The sequence below is a fragment of the Misgurnus anguillicaudatus genome, chromosome 2 (genome assembly GCF_027580225.2).
Source record: "Misgurnus anguillicaudatus chromosome 2, ASM2758022v2, whole genome shotgun sequence".
NCBI lineage: Eukaryota > Metazoa > Chordata > Actinopteri > Cypriniformes > Cobitidae > Misgurnus > Misgurnus anguillicaudatus.
Window position 1 is genome coordinate 3,149,998 of NC_073338.2, and position 22,024 is coordinate 3,172,021.

Here is a 22,024-nt window from a genome sequence, read left to right on the forward strand (position 1 = left end):
CAACTAAATTCAACCTTCTATATTTTATATCAAACCAGTGCAAAACCCGCAACTTTATTTCCAAACGTATCATGTTTAAACTGCTCCAATTCATCCGCTATGTCTTGAAAGGATCATTTATATTAGGGGTTCCCAATAAGTGCGTTGCACAGGGGAATAAAGTGGGTTGTGCAAGTACTTGGCTGTGCATTACACTTAAAATATATAAAAACAAACTGCTGTTGTTCATTAGTGCACGCGTTTATTGCTACCCAGTCTCCTGAGGTTGCGTATAAATAGCACGAAGCAATGCGGATAAAGCTTAATGGACGCATTTCTGGAGCCTGTCTGTCTAAATATTACATATCAAATATTATATAATAGCCTATAAATATATAGTATGATTGCTTTAGATTTTAGCTTTGATTAGTTTTAATGTGGAAATTTTGTTGACCTTATACAAGCAGTAATCAAGTGCACAGTTTATTTTGAATGTTTATAAAGAATATGGCATGCAGTTGCCTCAAAGTTATAAAACATTAAAAAACTTTGATGCAAAGTCGAATTAACGTTAATAATCATAATTATTTTTTGTAATTTTACCCGATTTATTTATGCAGCTAAAATACTAGCCGTTAGACTAAGATTTAACGGATATGAAATGCACAAATGAAATAGTAGGATTCGCTGTATAGCTGCCAGTTTCACCAACAATATATTTTTTAAATAGTTTCTTAATCCTGTAGCATTTAATAGTTCGCAGTTGATGTCCCTTTGGAAAACATAATTAAAAATCTAACAACCATCAATGTAATGATGTCTAATTATGTAAATGTTTTATTCTTTAAATATAAAAATATTTGCCTAATTAAACACGGAGTGTATTGCATTTTTTTTTTTTAGAAATAGTTAGTTATATAGACTGCAATGTAAGCTTTTATGAAAGTGATGGCCCCTAGTGGAGTCATGTGGGATAAGGTATAGCTAAGAGTGCTCCAGACCAACCTTCCGAACAAACGACTTACAGAAGTGATACGCAACTAAGAATGTTTCGGAAAACACGTATTAGCGATAAGGTACAGCTTAAGGTACAACTTAAGAACGACGTAGCGTTAAGGTAGTTTCGGAGAACGCAGCCCAGATCAGTGTAGTGATTGTGGCCCAGATCAGTCTAGTGATTGTAAGCCACATTTGAAATACTGTGTTTTATAATAAATAATTATACGAATTGAAGGATTTTTAGGCTATCTTAATCTTAATGTTAATTTAACCTTTATTAAATAAAATGTAAGTTTTGTATTAAAAGAAGTAAATATTGGAAAAAATAGTTTGTCTACATTTTAATCATATAAACATGCCTTCAGATCATGGGTCAATTATTTTGTTTAAATGACCCTGAATTTATAGAAATACACGATATGTTTCACTGTGCTTTTGCCTGCCGAAGTGTTAAAAAAGTTAAAATCTTTGTGCCAGTTAACCTTTGCTTTACGTTTAGGATGCACAGTTTATTTATGCAGTGCAACAAGAACCTACACGCGGATGACATCAAAGTACTGTGAGTATCTCGCGGTATTTTAACGTCATCCGTTTGTCAGTTCCTGCAACGCAGCATTTCTTCGAACACCTTGTCAGAAATGATTGAAATGGCCAATCAAATTAAAAAATGCGAGTGCCATCACATAACAGCAGACGAGCTTTCTTGTTAACGCAAGCCAAGCGGCGGCCAATCAAATTAACCAATAATAACGGACACAGATTTCAAAGGCAGAATGATGAAAGATAAGGCCAAATTTGACCCGTGGGTTCTCTCAGGGTTAAAAATAAAAAAGGTGTCTATACATCCAGTCAAGGGCGTACATTTGATTTTGACATTGGTGCGGTCTTCAGAGTCGCATTGTCACAAATCGCTGTTTACTTGAACAATAGTTAAATAGTATTTCTGTTATCATAATCTTATTTATTAAGGTTTCAGGCCAAAAACAACAAATATACATTAGTTCTATTTTATTTAGTATTTTTGCTTAATTTTAACTTTATTTTGTGATGCCAGTAAAAATTCTCTTTTTGCTCTACCCAAAAAAAAAATGCAGAATAAGTAACACATTATACTTCATTACCCATCACAAAACACATGGCATTATTTACTGAATTTTGTCAGTTGAATGAAACAAAGAACAAAAAAATGTTATTGCTAACTACAGTATTGTTCAAAATAATAGCAGTACAATGTGACTAACCAGAATAATCAAGGTTTTTAGTATATTTTTTATTGCTACGTGGCAAACAAGTTACCAGTAGGTTCAGTAGATTCTCAGAAAACAAACAAGACCCAGCATTCAGGATATGCACGCTCTTAAGGCTGTGCAATTGGGCAATTGGTTGAAGGGGGTGTGTTCAAAAAAATAGCAGTGTGGCATTCAATCACTGAGGTCATCAATTTTGTGAAGAAACAGGTGTGAATCAGGTGGCCCCTATTTAAGAATGAAGCCAACACTTGTTGAACATGCATTTGAAAGCTGAGAAAATGGGTCGTTCAAGACATTGTTCAGAAGAACAGCGTACTTTGATTAAAAAGTTGATTAGAGAGGGGAAAACCTATAAAGAGGTGCAAAAAATGATAGGCTGTTCAGCTAAAATGATCTCCAATGTCTTAAAATGGAGAGCAAAACCAGAGAGACGTGGAAGAAAACGGAAGACAACCATCAAAATGGATAGAAGAATAACCAGAATGGCAAAGGCTCAGCCAATGATCACCTCCAGGATGATTAAAGACAGTCTGGATTTACCTGTAAGTACTGTGACAGTTAGAAGACGTCTGTGTGAAGCTAATCTATTTTCAAGAATCCCCCGCAAAGTCCCTCTGTTAAAAAAAGGCATGTGCAGAAGAGGTTACAATTTGCCAAAGAACACATCAACTGGCCTAAAGAGAAATGGACGAACATTTTGTGGACTGATGAGAGTAAAATTTTTTTTTGGGTCCAAGGGCCACAGGCAGTTTGTGAGACGACCCCCAAACTCTGAATTCAAGCCACAGTACACAGTGAAGACAGTGAAGCATGGAGGTGCAAGCATCATGATATGGGCATGTTTCTCCTACTATGGTGTTGGGCCTATTTATCGCATACCAGGGATCATGGATCAGATTGCATATGTTAAAATACTTGAAGAGGTCATGTTGCCCTATGCTGAAGAGGACATGCCCTTGAAATGATTGTTTCAACAAGACAATGACCCAAAACACACTAGTAAACGGGCAAAGTCTTGGTTCCAAACCAACAAAATTAATGTTATGGAGTGGCCAGCCCAATCTCCAGACCTTAATCCAATTGAGAACTTGTGGGGTGATATCAAAAATGCTGTAAAACCAAGAAATGTGAATGAATTGTGGAATGTTGTTAAAGAATCATGGAGTGGAATAACAGCTGAGATGTGCCACAAGTTTTAAAAAACTGTGGTCATACAACTAAATATTAGTTTAGTGATTCACAGGATTGCTAAATCCCAAAAATGTTTGTACAAAATAGTTTTGAGTTTGTACAGTCAAAGGTAGACACTGCTATTTTTTTGAACACACCCCTTTGAACTAATTGCCCAATTGCACAGCCTTAAGAGCGTGCATATCATGAATGCTGGGTCTTGTTTGTTTTCTGAGAATCTACTGAACTTACTGGTAACTTGTTTGCCACGTAGCAATAAAAAATATACTAAAAACCTTGATTATTCTGTTTAGTCACATTGTACTGCTATTATTTTGAACAAGACTGTACATACAGACAGCTCAGTCTGCACTATACAGTACATATACTGTAAACAAGTTCACACATACACTGATTAAATTAGCTCATCCGTTTAATATATGATTGTCATGTATTGGAGAAAACACTGTCCCTGAATTAATATGTGACTCTACTTGTCATGTATTTTGTGCATAAAACTGGTATAAGTTGTTTTTTCCTCACCACCGCTAGCCTGCATAATCATAACATGATGCACATCGCATCTTGTAGAGCTTAAATTGGCGCTTCATACTACCAAATGCAGCCAACTACAGACAGCAAGTAAAAACAAAGCCAATCATATTAGCGATTTGAGTTACGGAGGCCGGACTTGAGATTTGTTAACACCTGTAGTGCTATTTTTACAGAACGCAGTTGTAAAAGATTTGAATCTCATGGGTAAATAAATGTTAAATAAAATAAGTAATATGTAAAAAACACGAGTCACAGACGGAGGACATCAGTGGTTATATGTACATATAGATTCATTGTTTGGTCGATATTGTTAGGGACAATTCAGTGTTCCCTGGATATTGGTAGAGACATAGCATCCCTACCCAAATCAACGCATGATCAAACGCTGAGTGCTGCTCCATTTTGCATCTTCTCGTTGCTTATCTCCTGTGCGTTTCCACACTCCTCCCCTTCTCTCCCAGAAAAACTCAATCACAAAGGTATATCAGCGGTTCTATGGGTAACAAATATAGCCACTGATTTTGATGATGATTGTCTTGACAGTGTACTTTATTTAGCTTAACAAATTGTAAGTTAATGTTGCCACTGAGGTAAACAATTTTTTCTTGCGTACTCCATTCTTGGTTATGTCACAGAAATAGGCAAAGATTGGATTATCATTGTAACATTAATTTCAAACCAAGTAATGTTGTAAAATATTGTATTTTCTAAATGTATTTGGCAAAGCACAATTGAATGACTGTCTTTTACAAATAGTTATTGTAATGTTCTTATTTATATATCTGAATAAGACATCATGAATCCAACTTGTGCTAGTTTCATCTAGCTGTGTTTATTAACAACATCACATGAACTCTTACTCTCGTGTGCTATCATACAGTCACTCGAGTACATACAAAATGTTAGGGCTCCCCCTATTGGTATCTTCTTTGTTAACACTTATCATTACATCCCCCTTTCAAACAGGTATGATTTTAAAAATAACTTCTAAATGACTGTCAGTCTAAGTAACATTCCATATGTCAAACTTAGAGCAACAAACTACATTCATTAACTCTTAGCAGCAAACTACATTCCTTAGCATTTAGATTATTATAACACATTATAACTCAAACACAGAGGCGGACAGAGTACACAGCTTCAGTACTTGAGTAAAAGTACAGTTACCCCTTGCTAAATTTTACTCAAGTAAAAGTAAAAGTACTATAGTCAGATGTCTACTTAAGTAAAAGTACAAAAGTACTTGTTTTTAAAAGTACTTGAGTATCAAGAGTACAAGAGTAAATTTTCTAAATGTTGCATTACTACTGCCACAGTGCACGTTGAACCACATGAGATGATTGACAGCTGTACAGCAAATGATAGAGCTCTGAGGTCAAATCTGATGCAAATCAGGAAGAGGAGACACAAATCGCTCTGTTCACTGTTTGAGCTCTTCAGATCGCATAAATCAGTGGAAAATTAATAGAAATGTTATTCTTTAAGACTAAGGGGCGGTTTCCCGGACAGAGATTAGACTAGTCCTGGACTTAAACACTTTTAAGAGCTCTCCAAACTGAAAACAACTTGCACTGACATATCTTAAAATACATCAGCGCCCTTTGTTTTACCTCAAAATGCACACAGGTAATGTTTTTAGTAAGACATGTTTGTTAAAACTAGCTATATTTCCTAATTAAACTAAGGCTTGGTCCTGGATTAAGCTAATCCTGGTCCGGGAAACCGCCCCTAAATATTTTACTAACATGTGATAATTAATCATTATTTCCCCAAATATGCTCACCATTGTACTAACAGCCCCGGCGGATTCTGTATATTTTATCTATTTGAACACAAATAAACCGGAGAAGAACAGAATAAATGTTTTACGAATGATGATTTCTATTCAAAATAACGAGCGTTACAGATTCATTATTTTGGACTCCTGGCATAAATTAAGAAATTAATGTTACTGCAAACCAGTTTAATCATAAACAGTGGTCAAATGTCGAAGCTGGAGTCTTAAACCTGTCTTGTGATGCTCAGTTTGTCCAGATCAAGTAAGAGTGTGAAGTTTTGAAGAGTAATTAATTTTGAACAACAATAATACGGGCTCACCAGTGATTCCTGCCGCTGAAGTTTTGTTTTGGTAAACACAGCAAACACTTGAAAAGAAAACGATCATTAACTTGTTCAGAGAATTTAAATAGTCTGGCGAGGTGGGGCCACGGGTTGACACATTCCCAGAATGGACCTGCTGCGTCTTCATCCATTGTTTCGTGAGTGGTTTCGTCTCTTATCTAAATCTGACCATGGTGACTTTGGCGGAAAGCTGAAGGTGATTGCTGATAGGCTGTCCCAATCAGTTGCGCCTGCACAATCCAATCACGTTTAAGAGAGGGAAACAACAAATTGAGGGTTTCTGAGATTTTTATTTTTTCCTTTTTTTTAAGAAAAAGTAACTTGTACTTACGGTTATGGATAGAAATGTAGTGGAGTAAAGAGTAAAATATTTGCTTCTCAAATGTACTTGAGTAAAGTCATGAGTACTCCAAAAAAATTATACTCGAGTAAAGTACAGATCCCTCAAAATTGTACTTAAGTACTGTACTCAAGTAAATGTACTCCGTTACTGTCCGGCTCTGCTCAAACAGTTGAAAATACATTATAACGAAATATTTGGCACAAGTATTAACAATTAATATTATGTTTCTCTTTTTTTTTTTTTTTTTTTTTTTTTTACTGTGGCATTTTTAACAACTTTCTGTCACAGCTTCTTAGTTGAATTAATTTCACTCTTGCTCTATGAGCCTCTTAGGAGGTTTCCGTGGTCTGGTAGACCTTCTCAGTGTCTCAGTCATTGTGATATGTGAAGGAGGCTCACTGTGGTGAACATCTTGTGTAATACCTTCTTGTTGTTCCGATCCCGTCACCTCAGCTTGATGTTCAATGCCTTGAGCCTTTAACAGACTCCTTCTGTTTCTCCTGAACAATTGTCCATTCTCTGTCTGAACAACAAATGACCTGGGACCTACTTCACTGAGAACTGTTGCTTTCCTGTCCCAGCTGTCAGGACCCTCAATTTTCACAACATCCCTTTCCTGAAGAGGTTCCAGACACCTTGCTGTTTTGTCATAGTTCATTTTCTGTCTGAGTTTGAGTCTCATCCTTTTGTCATTCAGCTTATAGTTGTGTTTGTTATCATTGTTTTGTGGAATGTGTGGAAGTGTAGTACGCAGCTTGCGCCGTTTTAGTAGCTCAGCAGGAGATGCTCCGCACTCTAAAGTTGCAGCTCTGTAGCTTAATAAGGCCAGATACGGATCAGTCTTACTGTCTCTAGCTTTTTTCAACAGTCTCTTTATGATTTGCACCCCTTTTTCAGCCTGTCCATTGGCTTGTGGATACAAGGGACTAGAGGCGATATGTTGAAATCCATATTGCATTGCAAAGTCTCTAAATTCACCACAATCATACTGTGGACCATTATCACTGATGACACATTGTGGAATCCCATGTCTGGCGAAAAAACCTTTCATGTGTGTGATGACAGATTGAGCTGATGTGCTGGACAGCTGTGCAACCTCTGGATAGTTAGAATAGTAGTCAATCACTAGAAGGTAGTCTTTGCCATGCAAATGAAATAAATCCGTGCCTACCTTTTGCCATGGTGCAGTGGGTAGGTCCGTTATCAGCATCGGCTCCTTTGTTTGTTTGTAGTGATGTTTGAGACATGTTTCACATTTCTGTATCATCTCCTCAATGTCCTTGTTTATGCCAGGCCAGTAAACTGTCTCTCTTGCTCTCCTCTTACATTTTTCCACGCCTAGATGTCCCTCGTGGATACGGTGAAGCATATCCTGGCGCAAGGATTGCGGGATGACAATTCTGTTTTGTCTCAGCACCAGCCCATTAGCCATACATAAATCTGCACGCACCGAGTAGTAGCTTGGACAGACTCCTTTTGGCCAGTAATTTTGGATGTGGTGGGACACTTTCTGCAGCAAAGGGTCTTTCGCTGTCTCTTGTACGATTCTTTGCAACATGACATCTGATGTTGGGAGTGAAGCAGTCACCATATTTATGTGTTTTTCAGCATCCTCAGTTGTAGGGCTGACCAACATGTCACTGCTTGGTGCTGGTGCTCGTGACAAAGCATCTGCCAGCACGATGTATTTTCCTGGCGTGTAAATCAGCTCAAAGTCATAGCGTTGTAACGCCATCATCATTCGCTGGATCCTGGGTGACATGTCGTTAAGATTTTTTTTTCTGATTGAAATGAGCGGCTTGTGATCTGTCTCTGTCGTGAAGGTTGGTAGTCCATACACATAACTGTGAAACTTTCCACAGCCAAACACAAGACCCAAAGTCTCTTTTTCTATCTGAGCATAGCGTTGCTTGGTCTCCGTCATCGATCTAGACGCGTATGCTACAGGTTGCCATTTGTCTCCGTTCAATTGGAGCAGTACGGCTCCTAAGCCATCTTTTGAGGCATCTGTGGAGATTTTTGTTGGTTTTGATGGGTCGAAGAATGTGAGGACTGGTTCTGTAGTTACAGTGTCCTTTAATTGTCTCCATTCTTTCTCATGTCGAGCAGTCCACTTAAACACTGTGTTGTGTTGTAGCAATTCTCTGAGACATGCTGTTTTGGAGGAAAGGTTAGGAATGAATTTTCCCAGGAAATTAATCATTCCCATGGCTCTCAAGACACCTTTTTTGTCAGAGGGGGCAGGCATGTCCAATATGGCTTGCACTTTTGACTGATCAGGTTCCACCCCTTCACTTGTGATTTTGTCTCCCAAGAATGTCATTTCTGTTACCCCAACAAGGCACTTGTCTCTATTAAGTTTTAGTCCATTCTTTTTGACTCTCTGTAAGAGTTTCTCCAGTCTTTCATCGTGCTGTTGTTTTGTCTTTCCCCAGACCACCAGGTCATCTATATACACTCTGGTGCCTTCCAGACCTTCTATTATGGACTCCATAGCTCTGTGAAAGATCTCTGGCGCTGATTTAATGCCGAACGGGAGCCGTAAGAAGCAGTAACGACCAAAGGGTGTGTTGAAGGTGGTGTATTTGCTGCTTTCTGGGTCCAGCCTCAGCTGCCAAAACCCATGTGAAGCATCCAGTTTGCTAAAAAACTTAGCACCAGCCATTTCACTCAAAATCTCTTCTCTTTTGGGAATCTGATAATGTGCTCTTTTGATATTTTCATTTAGATCTTTAGGATCAAGGCAGACTCTGAGAGCACCTGTGTTCTTTTTCTTGACACATGTAATGGAGTTGACCCAGTCTGTGGGCTCTTCCACACGCTCTATGACACCCATTTGAGTCATTCTTTCAAGTTCTTTTTTTAAAGCAGTCCTGAGTGGTGCAGGCACTCTCCTTGGGGCATGCACTACAGGCACGGCATCATCCTTGAGCTGTATTTTGTACGTGTAAGGTAATGTCCCATGTCCTGTGAAAATCGAAGGGAATTTATTGACAATGTCTGAACTTCCCTCACACTGGTGATGTTCCTTTTGTTTGCCTTGTGTGACCATTTTCATGTTGTCAGTGTTTATCTGATAGATCCTTTTTACCAGTCCAAGGTCCTCAGATGCTTTGTCTCCTAAGAGTGACTCGTGTCCATCAGGGACAATGACGAACAACATGTTATGCTGTTTACCTTTTGACGTCACTTTAAGTCTGCATGCACCTTTTGTTTGTATTGGCTGATTATTATAAGCCTTCAGAGGTGTGACCTTTTCTGTGTATCTTTTGGGCTCTTCCGTCAATTTTTTGAAATCTTTCTCACTAATCAAGTTAGCTTTGGCCCCTGTGTCAATTTTAAATGTTATAATTGTCCCGTTGACTAACAACGGAGCAATCCATTTATCTTCTGTGACTGTACTTACAGTTTGACCTGTGTTGAGTTTTTCTGCAGACTGACAAGTGATGTCTTTATCCTGTGATACCATTTTAATGAAAAATGTGTCACTCATGTTATCACTGTCATCTGTGTCTTCCTGCACTGTGTGTACACCCTGTCTTTTCTTCTTAGAGAGACACATTCTTGCATAATGATTTTGTCCTTTGCATTTTGCACATGTTTTTCCATATGCAGGACATTGTCTTGGTCTGTGTTTTTCACCACATCTTTTGCAAGTGAACATTTCTTTTTCACTGTTTTTAACTCTGTTGTCCTTGTCTTTAAATTTGCTCCGTGGTTTTCCTTTCGTTGCCACCACGTTTACTTCTACGTCATCTTCACGCGCTGCTCCATGTGCAGACTCTCTGAAATTTAGTACATGTTGTCTTGCTAGCTCATTGGCTTGACATATTTTTATAGCACTGTCCAACGTGAGCTCTGTTTCTCTAAATAATTTCTCCCGGAGCTTTTTTTCATTTGTTCCAAACACTATTTGGTCTCTGATCATGGAGTCTCTGAGAGCACCAAAATTACATGTCTGTGCTTTAATCTTTAGGTCGGTCAGAAAAGTATCAAAAGACTCACCCTGGTTCTGTAGGCGTGAGCGAAAGACGTATCTCTCGTACGTTTCATTTTGTTTTGTAAGACAGTGTTCATCAAATTTCTTCACGACTTCATCAAATTTGTCTTTGTCCTCTGGTTGAGCATACACAAATGTGTTGAAGACCTCTATAGCTTCTGTGCCGGCGATGGTGAGCAGCATAGCAATTTTTCTTTCATCTGCCCGTCGATCCACTCCGACAGCCGCAATATACAACAGAAACTGCTGTTTGAACAACCTCCAACTTGCATCTACGTTTCCAGTCAGCTTCAGCGGACCTGGCGGTTTCATTGCATCCATCATGTTGTGTAGCTTTTTGTTCTTGACCCGACTCCTGGTACCATGTAATGTTCTTATTTATATATCTGAATAAGACATCATGAATCCAACTTGTGCTAGTTTCATCTAGCTGTGTTTATTAACAACATCACATGAACTCTTACTCTCGTGTGCTATCATACAGTCACTCGAGTACATACAAAATGTTAGGGCTCCCCCTATTGGTATCTTCTTTGTTAACACTTATCATTACAGTTATTTTTTGTATAACTTTATTTATCCTGTAATTGCATAAATCTACTTTTCATCAAGTAAAGCAGTTTTTCACTTCATTAGAAGGTTTATATATGGTTTGTAATTATTAGTTTACGTATTACTATACACATAGTATTCTAGGGCATGTGACATTTACATTGATTTTGTCAATATAATTAATTTTAAGTAACAGCTAAATTTTTTTTGTAGCTGTTGTTTCAAGGCAGTCACAAAGTGCAACACAACATGATGTTTCAGCTGTCCCTTCAATCAGTGGGACTTGTGGCTTCACCAACCAGGTTATAGTTTTGGACAGTGAGGAGACCGATCAGATTGGTTCAGATCAGGATTTGCACAGTAATATGGAATTATATTTGTGTCATATTAAATGAACACAACTTTTGCAAAAACAAACAAAAATATACATTGATAAAAGAAAAAAACACTTCCACGTATCGATTCTCCCCCGACACAGGCCGTTTCTCCACTTTGCGTTCGAGGGGCGAGCGTATCAGTACAAAGTCCTCCCATTCGGGCTCTCTCTTTCACCTCGTGTATTCACCAAGGTAGTGGAGGGGGCAGCAGATTTGGAGACGTTTCGGCAAAGAGCAGATAGATCTGTTTGCTTGCCCAGAGACGACCCATTGTCGCCTGTTTTATTCACTAGCCGACGACTCGCTCGGCGTGGATGCATTGGCACACAGCTGGACGCGAAACATGCGCAAATATGCGTTCCCACCAGTTAGCCTCATTGCGCAAACCCTGTGCAAGATCTGGGAGGACGAGGAGAGCGTGCTTTTAGTTGCACCATATTGGACAACCAGGAGTTGGTTTCCAGAACTCTCTTTCCTCGCGACAGCACCTCCTTGGAAGATTCCCCTGAGGAAGGACCTTCTTTCTCAACAAGGGGGCACATTATGGCACCCGCACCCCGACCTCTGGAACCTCCATGTGTGGTCTCTGGACAGGGCACAGAGGTTCTGAGTGATTTACCGCAAGAGGTATCTAACACTATTGCTGCAGCGCGAGCGCCGTCTCCGAGACAGGCTTACGCGCTTAAATGGAATCTGTTTGTCGACTGGTGTTCTTCCCAACGTGAGAACCCCCGAGAATGCCCGATTAGTGTTGTTCAGCTCACCATTCACCTTAATCCTTCGCGTCCTCCCTCTATTCCTCCTTGGGACCTGTCCTTGGTGCTGAAATCACTCCAGGAAGCCCCATTTGAGCCTCTGCATACTGTGAGTGTTACATTTCTAACTATGAAAACTCTAACTCTCCTTGCATTGGCTTCTATTAAGAGGATAGGGGATATATTTATGCATTTTCGGTCGACGATTCGTGCCTCCAGTTTGGGCCAGCTGCATCCAGCGTAACACTGAGACCCCGGCCTGGCTTCGTGCCCAAAGTTCCCACCACTCCCTTCAGGGATCAGATGGTGAACCTGCAAGCGTTGCCTTTGGAGGAGGCAGAGCCAGCCATGGCTTTGTTGTGCCCTGTCCGTGCACTACATGTGTATATAGACAGAACGCAAAGCTTTAGGACCTCAGACCAGCTCTTTGTCTGTTACGGTGGTCAGCAGAAGGGGAAAGCTGTCACCAAGCAGAGGATGTCCCATTGGATTGTGGATACTATAGCCCTTGCATATCAAAAGCAAGACGTGCCTTGTCCATTTAATTTACGTGCTCACTCTACACGTAGTCTGGCATCATCGGCTCGTGTGTCGGCTTGGAGCTTCTATTTTGCTGCTGCACATTTGAACCATTATGGAAGGCTGTTGAGGCAAAAACGTCACATTCCAGGAAATGTCTACAGGAATATGTATATCGCTGTTCTTCAAATGGTTTCAGGTATTTTTCATAATAATAAAGAATATTTTGAATGATTTTGTTTAACGAGTGTTGCTTTTTTAAATGCATGTTATAAACGACTCAGACTCATAATGATTTTAGATTAATAACGGACTTCTTACTGACCAAAACGCCATAGTACACTCACAAGCTGTGCATAAAACACAGAATCGCGATGCAGCGATGCAGATTCGATTTTAGACAGGTCTTTTTAATGGGACAATAGTGAACCAGCGAACTGGGGAAGCATATGGGAAGAATATTTTGAATGATTTTGTTTAACGAGTGTTGCTTTTTTAAATGCATGTTATAAACGACTCAGACTCATAATGATTTTAGATTAATAACGGACTTCTTACTGACCAAAACGCCATAGTACACTCACAAGCTGTGCATAAAACACAGAATCGCGATGCAGATTCGATTTTAGACAGGTCTTTTTAATGGGACACGCGATATATTGTTACAGCCCTATTTTAATCCTCCAAGTTTTCCCTTAGCAGAGCCTGCTCTGCATCTCTCTGCATACTATGTAATGTTCAGAGACTTCTATATGAGCAACCCGTCGGTTGTTTCATATTCTTATGTCATCCAGTCAACCTTCTTAGGGGATGGCTTCCGCAGTGTTCCTAGCTCCGCCCAGTTTAGGTTGCTTCCCCAGTTCGCTGGTTCACTATTGTACCCACAATAGTGAACCAGCGAACTGGGGAAGCGACCTAAACTGGGCGGAGCTAGGAACACTGTTAAACTGTTTCCATTCTTTAAATTAATTTGCTTGGCCTTCGGTGCATCCATGTGTGATCAAACTAGGCCTGGCAAACTCGACTCCTTTTAAGGATCCGGGTTATTGTGAGTCACTCACTAAAGTGATCCGGGTTGTGTGAGTCACTTGAATCACTTGAGTCAGTATTGCTAATATGGGTTATGGAACAGGTAGTGACCGGCCTTCTGCATTTCGCCGCAGGTTCTGCCCCCTATGTGGAGGGCGAAGGGCTTTTGCAGGCACATAGCTGCATCTCTCTGCATACTATGTAATGTTCAGAGACTTCTATATGAGCAACCCGTCGGTTGTTTCATATTCTTATGTCATCCAGTCAACCTGGTGTGTATGGTCGACCATTTAAAAAAATAGGCCTAATAATAATAGCATAATAATATAGAAAAAAAACTGTGTCCTGCTTATGCAGCCCCCAGAGGCGGAGAGACAGTTCGCGCTGATCAGCCGGTTACGGATCAGCCGGTTACGAGTTGAAAGATTCTCGAGTCATAGCAGATTCGCAGATCTCTCGAGTTTGCAATGTTTCCGGCTCTGAGTGAGAATCTCGGGTCAGTTCGCGGCTCGCCCGGATCTGCAGGTCTCTCGAGTTTGCAATGTTTCCGGCTCTGAGTGAGAAGTCTAATATCCAACCGAATAATTTACCTTTTATTCCTAATTTGTCAAGTTTAATAAGTAGTCCATCCTTCCACCGCATATCATATGCTTTTTCAATGTCAAAGAACATGGCAATTACACTTTCCTTATTAGTTTGTGCTTTCCTAACTTCTGCTTCTAAGCATAAAACAGAGTCCATTGTCCCCCTACCCCAGAGTCCAAACATGACTAAATGTACTTAAAGTGCCCATCTTATGACTGCTTTTCCACAAGTTAAATAGGTGTATGAGTTCCATAAAGCATGTTTCAAAAGTTGTTTGCTCGAAATAGCTTGTAGGAAAAGATTGTTACCCATCTCTAGGAGCCTCTGTTTCAGGGCAGTTCAGATTGTGCCGTTTTGAGCTAGTCATTACATATTTATGAGCTGCTACTCCTTTGATCACGCCCCACTACTAACGTCATGTGCGCGTGCATAGTGATATCGTGAGCAGTACAGACCATACTGTGTTATTATTTTATATATTATTATTATTAACGGTTTATGTTGCCAACAGACAAATCAAGCAGAAAAGTATCACTAATAAGTACACTACAGGAGAAGAAACTCATGACACACAATGATTCCAGAGTAAATTGTGATGTAGGAGTTTCAACAATAAACGCGTTTTCCCTGGACAATACTAACATATTCCAGTTATAAAACATTTTCAAACACATTATTTTCGTAAATTACAGAAATTAAGACCCGGCGGGGGATGTATACTGCTTGTGGACCGCGTGGTAATTGCTAGAAGCTAGCGGGAGGTCCGGACCATACAGTTATTAGAGGCTCGGGGGTTAGCCTCGTCAGAAAAGCCGGGGCGGTAAGGCCCGGTCTCGGTATGTCAAACTCATCATGACACAAAAAGATTCCAGCTTAAATTGTTATGTAGCAGTTTCAACAATAAACTCGTTTTCCCAGGACAATGCTAACATATTCCCGTTATAAAACATTTTCTAACGCATTATTATTGCAAATTACAGAAATTAAGCCCCGGCGGGTATGTATACTGCTTGTGGACCGTGTGCTAATTGCTAGAAGCTAGCGGGAGGTCCGGACCGTAGAATTATTAGAGGCTCGGGGGTTAGCCTCGTCAGAAAAGCCGGGGCGGTAAGGCTCGGTCTCGGTTAGTTTGGCAAAACACTTTTAGTTTGGCAAAGCACTATTACTTAGTTCTTGTAGAATTGTAAAATAAAGCTGGTAAATATTTTTTTTAACTTTCGAAACCACGCTGCAAACTATCTAGCCTGCAAAAATATCTATATAGCCTAACTTAAACAATTTTAACATCACTGTACATTTAAAAGGTATAATTTACAGGATTAGCATCAATGTATGATCTCTGTTTTGAGATATAGATGCTCTAATGTAGTATTTTGTGACAGAAGATGACAACATGCAAAATATAACGTGACTTCTTACCTTTTTTGGTGATACAACGATCGCGAATCGAATCCAGTCTGTTTCAGATGTGTGAATGATCCATGAAAGTCCAATAAAATACATTCAATGACCATTTTTGTCCACAAATGCGTATAATCCGTGAAATATAGATACATAGTGACCGTCTGTTATAGTCTGTGATAGTCTGTTGTTTACATCACATTTCGGTAACACACTGTATATAAGATTACTCTGGGTTCCAATAACCACGCGATATTGTTTTTTAAAGTAGGTGGGAGTATAATCCATAATATCCAAATTGCTGTTATTTCCGTGAGACATGATGACAGCACAGGGTATCAAGTGACTGCTCTCTCTGTGCTCTCTCTAGCTCCTGGTGTGTGGAGACCTGCGAGTGGGGTGGTGGGCGGGAAAATTCAAACTGAATGTGACGAAACGGTTAGTTACGTAACAACGGAGCTGAGTTTGAAACCGTGTAATCTGAGACTCAAGGCAGAGGACATTCAGAAACCTGTATCTCACACAAAACAGCATGGATGGATTTTTTTCCAAGTTTGTATGCGTGTGGGAGCATCAGAACACCCCAAAACCCAGAAAAAGTGAGTTTTTCATAATATGGGCACTTTAATTAATTTTAAGTAACGGCTAAATTTTTTTGTTTCAAGGCAGTCACAAAGTGCAACACAAAATGATGTTTCAGCTGTCCCTTCAATCAGTGGGACTTGTGGCTTCACCAACCAGGTTATAGTTTTGGACAGTGAGGAGACCGATCAGATTGGTTCAGATCAGGATTTGCACAGTAAAGGTTTGTAAGACTTTGTAAGGTTTGTTCATTTTTAAATGGGCGTTCCATGTTGAAATGTGTTTTTGCTTTGGTCCTTATGATCCGGCCCTCTTAATTTACTTAATTTACCCAATAGTATCTCAACACTCTGGGTAGGCAGCAAACAAACTCACACCAATTTTACTGAACTTAAAAAGCTTCAGAATTCAATAAAAGAGCTTCATGACCACATGCATGTTAAAACATGGATGAATAGTGCAGCGCTCATTCTTGCTCAGTCTTCTGTCCTCAATCCGACAACCCACATACTTGGCAAGTCAGAGAAGGATTGTTTGCAGGGAAACAGTTATCTGATATTTAGAATTTGGACTGCAGTACTTATTTTATCTGCTAGCTGTAAATTTTACATACTGCACCTTTAAGACCTTACATTAATTACATTCAACACTTATTATTGCTACACTTTAACACTTGTAATGCTGTTTTTTTCCATTTAACAGAAAAATTAACTGCTGATTGTGCCTTTGAGAATTTAGATGCCACTGTTAAGGGTAAGCAAATCCTTTAAAAATATGTTGGATTGCATTTTATTGGGTATTAAAAATATATTTACATTTGAAAATGTGATTCTTTTCTTTTCAGTTTGCTTTTAAATACCCCATTAATTGAAATGTAGTATTTTCTTTAAGCATGGGTTACAGAACCAGATCCTGGCAAGGCTGTTCTACTATATGTAGATTCAGCACTTGAAGACAAAATAAACAGTCCCTCTCTGAACCTAAACCTGAATCTTAGAGATTCCCTGGAGGACAGAAACAGGGCAATCATCGGCTTCTATAAAAAGGCAAAGGTGGAGCGGGCAAGTCCACTACAATGCAGGTTAATTGGTAATACAAATACAATATTTAAAATACAAGACAATATTTTGTCACACCTGCACATACTCATTATTATCTAGAACACCAATACCAACAATGTTGAAGACAAAATAAACAGTCCCTCTCTGAACCTAAACTTGAATCTTAGAGATTCCCTGGAGGACAGAAACAGGGCAATCATCGGCTTCTATAAAAAGGCAAAGGTGGAGCGGGCAAGTCCACTACAATGCAGGTTAATTGGTAATACAAATACAATATTTAAAATACAAGACAATATTTTGTCACACCTGCACATACTCATTATTATCTAGAACACCAATACCAACAATGTTGAAGACAAAATAAACAGTCCCTCTCTGAACCTAAACTTGAATCTTAGAGATTCCCTGGAGGACAGAAACAGGGCAATCATCGGCTTCTATAAAAAGGCAAAGGTGGAGCGGGCAAGTCCACTACAATGCAGGTTAATTGGTAATACAAATACAATATTTAAAATACAAGACAATATTTTGTCACACCTGCACATACTCATTATTATCTAGAACACCAATACCAACAATGTCAAGTCTGAAGGTTTTTGTTCCTAATATCTGATATTGAAAGGTGATTGTGCTATTGGATATGAAGTCAACAGGCATGTCCTCTCCACAGTAATGGAAAATATTCAGAGTGGCTTTCTCCTTGATGAAGACAAAGGTATTTTAGTAAATTAATCTCTATAGCTTTGTGGGAGAAATTGTGCCTATTTACATTTATGTTTTGGCAGACGCCTTTATCTAAAGCAACTTATACTTATTGTATACAATAGTTTTTTCTGTACCTGTGTTTCCTGCATCTAACCTGCAACATTTGCGCTGTTAATGAAATGCTCTACCACTTTTTCAGCAGTGAAAACTTTGCTGTTTGAAGGAGAGGAGGACACCTCATTCCTTCCACTTCTGAGGCTCTTTTAGACAGTGATTTCTTTGTTGTGGTTGAATTGATAATTGGGCACTGCTTCTTAAATCGAGGCCCACACCTTGCTGGGCTGAGTCCCTCAAATATGCACATACTGTTTGGGGGAGAACCCGAACCCCGCAACTGTAACAGAATCAGACTGTGTGGACTAGGATGTTAGGGAAGTTATCCAGTTGGTTCGTTGAAAGTTAATTTACCCTACTTTCAATATATTTGCATAAAATATGGGACCCTGCTTGTGAAAATTTGTGTGTAATTTTTTTAGATTTGCTGTTTTCTACATACAATGTACTTTACAGTATGTAGGATGATTTTGTGAAAATATGACTTATATCATTAACTCTTTCCTCGCCATTGATGAGTTATCTCGTCAATTAAGAGAAAACTCTTCCCTGCCAATGACAAGTTATCTTGCTCTTCTGCAACTTATAAAACCTGGAAGTATTGCCCTAGGGCAAAAAGCTGTATGTATGCGGATCGCTCTGAATCTGTTTTCTCAGTGATTCTTGGGAATTTGGATAAAACAGGTTTAAATTTTGGGGAAAAAAAGTTAGTTAAATTACAAAATCTGAAGGTATATCATTATAGACCTTGGCTGTTCAGCAATTTACTGGTGCAACCTCCCCTGTTTGTATTTTTTTCATAAAATATGCGTTTTTACTCATACAACATTTACTTTAAGCCTAAATAGAAAAAGTAATGATTTTTTTATTTAATAAAAATATTTTTGTATTAAGAGAGACTATTAACTTAATAACTCAACAGCACTGAAGAAACATATTGTAAGCATATTCATTTAAAACAAATAAAACTACGTCTGACGGTGGTGACACTCTGACAGTCGTGACATTGGCCTCATTATTCCAAAATGTATAACACTCACGTCAATGGCTTCTTGCTTAAACTTTATGTAAAAATTTGGTCCAAAAAATAACAATCCTGAGCACTGTGGTGAACAAATATCAAATCATAACTTCCGAAAATACATAAAACCTGACAGAAAAGACAGAAAACCTGACGGTGGTGACAAAAACCTAATATAGATTTAAAAAAAAATAGATGAATTGTTCACATTAGCCATCTTGTTTCCCCTCTGTTGCTAGCTACTTCAGACCTCTTCTTAAAAATGATATATTTATTTCATAATCTAATCTAATATTTTTTTACAAAGATGACGGTGTTGACATGTTATGGTTGTCACAGTAGCAGTCTCCAAAAATATGAACAAGTTTAAGAGAAAATAGCAAACATACAGGAGCTTGAGTGATCTTGAAGCATGCAGTAGAGCTGAAGGTTTGAAAATGTGGTCCTCAGGAATGCAGTTGACTCTGTAGTTGTCAGATTTTATTGCTTTTTATAAATATCTGACGGTGGTGACGAATATGTGGGACACATTTTAAGCAATCACAAAATAATAGTAAATATTGTTCAAAACTCACTGTTTGTAGTTTTTAATAAATATTATAAAACGGTTAGTTCCAATCCTTGATTCTGATTGGTCAATAGGTGTGCTTTATTCACGAAAAAACACTGCTATGACCGCTTCACCCAACAGTTCTATTTAATATCACTGCGCCCTTAGCAACACCCTTAGCAACACATAAACATATAAAGACAAAGTTTAAGAACAGTTTGTTGTTTTTATTTGAGCTTTCATGTTATTGTTCGCAGTCAGGGACTATTTTTCTAGCAGAAGGAATGCTTTTATTGATTTAACTTCAGGAAAGTTTCACTAATATTTTTTTACTTTAATATTGTGTAGTAATTGTTTTATAAAAGCAAACATTTTATAAAAGCTTCGCGTCGTGCCTAACAACGCCCTTCAGCCGTTACTTATTCACGATACAGCACAGCCTCTCGTACCTTATTGTTTACTTACAATGTTCTCTTTCATGTGGTAAATATATTATTCAATTCAATTATTACTTTTGGCTTTTTTAATCAAGTTGAAATGATTAGCTCTTAACCGAGGACAGCTGATTTTGTAGGCAATGGGCCAGCATATAATCATTAAATTAATAAAAAATAAATATAAACCTATAAAAGAACCTAAGATATGTGCAAAGGACCCCGTGATTATAACATTGATTCTTTTTCTTCATGAAAATTTTATTAATTTCCAACAGAATTAGCACTTTTCTTAGTGGGACATGTTTTTGCCAAAGTTTCAAGAATCAGTGCTCAATCAAAAATCCTTAACATTATCTCAGCTCTTTGCTCAAAATTTGGTGTTTTTGTGCAGGATGTTTCATTTTGGTTAGGGGATCATAAAAGTATTGTTGTTATTTAGTTCTACTCTGAGGAAGCTGCTGACTTTCAAATTGATTCTAAAAGACAAAGTAGAACCTGAATTTATTACAGTAAATGGGTTGTTTTGATCAGGACTCGGATACATATGCAGGGTTTAAAATCCGGCATTAAGGTCTCGCTCTGCTCCGCGCCAGTGTACGCGCTGCGCTGGTGCGTATGAACTGACGAGAAAAGAGAATAATGACGTATTTTCATTCATAGGCTTTACACTCGTGCATGCGGGGAACCCATAACAAAACCAGGTTTTTACCGCTCATTTAAACGACGCGTTAATTGTTTTGTCACCATGTGCTCAGAAGCAGCTCCGCGTCTCACTCAGAACATCAACAACGCGCATTCGGGCAGGATCATTTGACATTACTGTAGAGATGAGAGAGAGGTAAGAATGTTGCCCACGTCGAAAAAACTTAATAGAAGTCTAGAAACAAAGTATTAAAGTATGTATACTAGGGGTGGAACGGTACATGTATTCGTTTCGAATCGGTACGGGGGTCACGGTTCGGTGCGTGATTTTAAACGGGGAATACACGTATGAAAATTAAAAAAAAACTTGCGTGCAAAATAATTAATGTAATGCGGAACTACTGTTAGATCCGCGGGTTCTTTATGGACAGCTAATCTGTTGCCTTGCTTTAGCTCTGAAGCTCTGATTGGCGCCGATGCAGCCGAGCTCCGCCTATGTATGCGCTCTATCAGAGCCCGTCTACATTCTGGCACTCTGCAGTTTTTTGAAGGGTCCGCCGGTCCAGTCAGTTAGTGAGCAGCGATAGCGAGGATGGCAAGTGGTGTTCCACAAGAGTTAGACGCTCCGCCAGCCTCTTTAAGATCGCAAGTTTGGCAAAACTCCAGTTTTCCAGTCAGTTACAATAGTACAGGCGAGAGAGTGGTGGAAAAGATGAGGACTTTGCGTCGGCGTTGTTCAGCAGTTGTTAGGTATGTGAGTGGAAATACATCTAATCAGGGCTCTCAAGTCTCACGCATTCACCTTGACACACACGCATTTCAGTCAGTTCACACGACTTTGTATTTCTCACGCTGAGAAGTAGGAGATAAATTGTCCTGCTAATATACAATTAATGGACGAGGCGCAGTTCTGTCGAGTTCAGCTGCTTTTTAAAGTGTGCTGTGCTCAACTTTACGCAGCGCCATCAGCGTCAGAGTACCGCGAGAAATCTTGCGGAGGAGGCTGATTTCAAATCCCTCTCGCGTTACTCTGACGTCATCCGTTTGTCGTTTTTTGCAGCGCCTCGTGAAGTCATACACACCTATTAATTCATCCTACAAGACTATTTTTTTTCTTTAGTACATTGATATGAAATAAGGCCAAAATGTAATTTTAAAATGTATTTAGGTAACACTTGTAATACATTTGAACCCATATTTGTATGAAAGATGAGTACAAGATTACTTAAAATGGTATGCATTTTTGAAATACAAGATAGTATGTTAAATGCATTTCA